Raw genomic sequence first — 5,034 nt, forward strand, 5'->3', positions numbered from 1 at the left:
AAAAATCAAGGGCACTTCTAATGAAGCTGAAATCAAAGCAAGCCCTTTCTCATAAAGCAAAGCTCTGAAGTCAGACACACCATGACTCAAGGAAATGAAGACAGGTATTGTGGGTTGAATCGTGTCCATCAAAAAGATATGTTCAAGTCTCAACTCCCAGTACCTATAAATGTGACCTCATTTGGGAATAGGGTCTTTAGAGATGTGTTCAAGTTAAGCTGAGGTCATACTGAAGTGCTGGTGAAGACACAGTTGAAATTGGATTATTCACACAGTGCTCATGGGAATGTAAAATGGTACAGACACTCCATAGAATAGTTTGCCAGTTTCAGGAAAAACTAAATAAAACACACCTACTATATGACCTAGCAATTACACTTCGGAGCATTTATCACCAAGAAATGAAAACTATGTCCAAACAAAAAAATCTGTACATAACTGTTGATAGCAGCTTTATGTGTAATAGCCAAAAACTAGAAACAACCAACATGTCCCTGAATAGGTGAATGGCTAAACAAACTGTGATATATCTATACCATGGAATACTATGTAGCAATGAAAAGAAAGTATTGGTACATGTAACAACTTGGGTGATCCTGAAGTGCTTTGTACTGACTGAAAAAAAACAATCCCAATGGGTCACATACCATCTTATTTTTATATAACATTCTTGAAATTATAATATTATAGAGATGGAGAAGAGATTATTGGTTGCCAGGATTTAGGAATGGTTAGGGAAAGAGAGTGAATGAGACTGAAAGGAATAGCACAGGGAGATCTTGATGGTAACGAAAAAATTCTTTTTCTTGATTGCAGTGGTGGTTATGTACATCTGGACATGTAATAAAATGGCATAAAACTATACACAATTTGACAAACTATACACAATTTGACCAGTGTTAAATTGCTGATTTGGATATTGTACTATAATTATGTAAGAAGTAACCATCAGGGGAAACTGGGCGAAGGGCACACCAAACCTCTCTGTTCTATAATTACTTCAAAAAAAAAATTAAAAAGAAAAAGGTAAGATCATATTGGATTAAGATGGGCCCAAATCCAATGACTGGTGTCCTTATTTGGAGAGGAAGATTGGCGATGCAGAGACGCAGGCAAAATGCCATGTGGCAACAGAGGCGGAAATTGGAGTGATGCAGTTGCAAGCTTAGTAATGTCAAGGATTGTCTAGGAGCCACCAGAAGTTAGGGAAGAGGCAGGGGATGGCTTCTCCCTCAGGGCCTCAAGAAGAAACCACCTTGACTTCAGAGTTCTGGCCTTCAGAACTGTGAGAGAATAAATTTCTGTTGTTTTAAGCCACTCAGTTTGTGGTATTTGGTTACCACAGCTGAAGCAAACTAATGTAATGGGGGTAACAGAGATGAGAGTTCTGTTCTCAACAAACTTCCATCAAGTCAGCTCCAGTAGTGTCCATGCCCTGCAGAAACAGCTGGCCAAATCCTCTCGGAGAAATGAGATGCTATGGGTCTTTTTCATGAATCCAGAAAGTTCAGGTCAACAGATAAAAGACCCAGGCTGTTTCTCGTGGGACTTAATGGCATATTTTTTGGCTCTTAAAATTAACTTTGGAGTCAGAAAAACCCCACTCTACCAGTAACTAGCTGTGTGGCTCTGAGGAGTTTCTAAATTTTTGTGGGCCTCACTTTCTCACCCGTAAGATGCAGATAATGATGGTTAACCATCTGATTAGCAAAAAGTTATAAAGATTAAAATATATAGCAAATATAAAGTGCTCAGCACAGTGTCTGGTGTATATTGAAGCTCAGTGAGGCTGCTTATCGAATGACCACACCATGTGTCACCAATCTTCGGGGTAAGCTAACTCATTGACTCTAAAGTCCCATAGGCCCCACGGTAGACCTAAGGCAGATATGAGGAAAGAAATGCAAAAGAGAAAGTAAAGGAAAAAAGAAGAAATTAAGGAGAAAGGAAGGAAGAGAAAAGAGAAAAAAGAAAGAATAGGAAAAGGGGGTATGTCCAGGAAAACTTGAAGGGCCCTGGAATGGCATGCCCCCTACCGTGGCAGAGTTTGTACCTTTCCCAAGGCTTACCAAGTGTGGAACAGCAATCATACCTGATGGAGAAGAGGCCCACACTTGTGGCACAAAGCTGGGTATCAACTATTTGGGAGTAAAGATGCCCAGACATCTTGAAAGCAACATATGGATTATATGTAGACTAAGACATAGTAAGAAAAATTAAAACTTCCTGGTGGTTGGCAGTGGGTTTATAATAATAATAAATGTTTAGTGTCACAGGGTTGGGGTGCTCCAACTGCTAACCAACCATCTCTACCTATCACTCCTGTGGGCCATCCACACATCCTAGTATCTTTGGGCACACCATGTCCCCTCTGTGCCTTCTTTGCCCTATCAGTAAGGGAAAGGGCCGGATTGGAGACCTCGAAGTTCTTTTCCAGCTCTAATGTCTGTATATCAGAGTGGGATTCTCTATGGCTTCAAAAATGGACTATAGCTTTCTATTAACTTTTTCTACAAAAGGAGAATTTTGTCAGAATTAACCATGTGTTTTAGAGTTGGTGCTAATACATTTCCACAAGCCCCTAAGCAAGTCAACAAATGAAACAGTATTTTGGAGAAAAGAGAAAGGGAGAAGAGAGAATGAGTAAAGAAATGTTTTTAAAATATCAGAAAATGGAAGATAGAAAGAAATTGGGAAGGCAGGGGGAGATAGAGGAGGAGGAAGAAGCAAAGAAGCAAAAGATTAATAGAGGATGAGAAATGAAAGAGGAAGGGGAGACAGATGTCTGTTTGTTTTTTTACGTTGTGCCTTATTCCCAAACACTCACAGTTCCAAGACCTAACTCTTCAGAACAACTCTCTTTGGTCTTTCTTGAAACCTCAGATCCCAGTGAGCTCAAGCTCATGTCAGGCCTTTTCATCTTTTCACAGAAGGTGTCACTAGGGCTGGTACCTGTGCTGGGGAAGAGTGTTGTTATGAAAGCTAACAAGGTGGAAACTAACATTTTACTAAACTAAATTGGTGGCCTGAATGGCCACTGGAAGACCTAAGGTTTAGTCTCAAAGACACAGACCAGGGGCTCTGTGCCCTCTCCCCACAAGATAAGAACAAGTGAGTTATCACCAGGGTTAGTCAGTCATTACCAAGAGCCTGGGGAGATGTGGTGAACAAATTATTGGCTATTTCCCCCCACATAATTGTTTGTATATCATTGTCTGAGAAAATATGCTCTCAAGTCACAATAGCAATACTTGACTTTCATGCTTCAGTTTTTTTCATCTGAAAGAAAGGGGGTTTACTAATAAGATTGTTGTGAGGATTAAATGAAATAATTCATGTAAAGTGTTAAGCATCCAGTCTAGTATATATTAAGGGAGGTATAAATGTTAGTTATCATTATAATAGAAGGAGTAGCTCGATTTGGCTATTGTTAGATTTCCTTCAAGAGTCTCCTTGAATGCATTCTTCAGTCAAATTCTTCGGCCCCCAAATGTTTAAATCTTGCACTAACTCATATATGTTCCAGACCTGTGCTTCCCAATACAGCAGCTGCATGTCGCACATGGCTATCAAGATCTTGAAATGAGGCTAGTTTATATTGAGATGTTCTATAAATGTAAAAACACATCAAATTTTGAAGATTTATTTACAACAAATATGTATAAAATATCTCATTAATAATTTTCAGTTTGATTACATGTTGAGATGGTAATACTTCAGATATATTGGGTTAAATTTAATATACTATCAAAATTAATTTCACAAGTTTCTTTTTGGTTTTTATTAAATTTATTAGGGTAAAATTGGTTAGTAACATAGAAATTTCAGGTATACAACTTTATAATACAACTTCTGTATATTCTTGTATACTGTTGTGTGCTCACCATCTGAAGTCTAGCTTCCTTTTGTCACCATAAATTTTACCCCCTTTACCCTCTTTGTCCTTCCCCTACCCCGCTTTCTCTCTGATAACCACCATACTATTGTCTGTATCTATGAATTTTCGTTCGTTTTGTTGGTTCATTTGTTGCTTTTTGGTTTATATCCTACATATGAGTGGGATAATATGGTCTTGTCCTTTTCCGTCTGATTTATTTTACTTAGCACAGTATTATGCTGTACTTAACACTCTCAAGATCCATCCATGTTATTGCAAATGGCAATATTTCATCTTTTTATAGCTGAGTAGTATTCCACTGTGTGTATGTGCGTGTGTATCATATCTTTACCTTATTATCCATTGAAGGACACTTAGGTTGTAGGTCCTTGCTTTTTCATCACTTTGAATATTTCATGTCAATTCCTTCTGGCCTGCAAAGTTTCTGTTGAGAAATCAGCTAACATTCTTACACGAGCTCCCTTATAGATAAGTAACTGCTTTTCTTCCTTTGTCTTTAACTTTTGGCATTTTAATTATGATGTGTCTTGGTGTGGGCCTCTTTGGGTTCATTTTGTTTGGGACTCTCTGTGCTTCTTGGGCTTATAGGTCTATTTCTCTCAACAGGTAAGGGAAGTTTTCAGTCATTATTCCTTCAAATAGGTTTTCAATTCCTTGCTCTCTTTTTCTCCTTCTGATACCCCTATGATGCGAATGCACACTTGATGTTGTCTCAGAGGTCCTTTAAGTTATCTTCAATTTTTTTTTTTGGGGGGGGTGAGATTCTTTTTTCTTTTTGCTGTTCTGTTTGGGTGTTTTCTGCTACTCTCTTCTAAATCGCTGATTTGATCCTCTGCTTCATTCAATCTATTGTTGATCTCCTCTAATCTATTCTTTATTTCAATTATTGTATTCTTCATTTCTGACTGGCTTTTTATGTTTTATATCTCCATTTTTATGTTTCATATCTCTTTGTTGAACTTCTCACTAAGATCATTGAGCATCTTTATAACCAGTGTTTTGAAATCTGCATCTGGTAGATTGCTTGTCTCCATTTTGTTTAATTCTTTTTCTGAAGCTTTGTTCTCTTCTTTTATTTGGAACATGTTTCTCGGTCTCCCCATTTTAGCTGCCTCCCTGTGTTTGTTTCTACATAG

This window comes from Pteropus vampyrus, unplaced genomic scaffold (assembly GCF_000151845.1).
Source record: "Pteropus vampyrus isolate Shadow unplaced genomic scaffold, Pvam_2.0 Scaffold269, whole genome shotgun sequence".
Classification (NCBI taxonomy): Eukaryota; Metazoa; Chordata; class Mammalia; order Chiroptera; family Pteropodidae; genus Pteropus; species Pteropus vampyrus.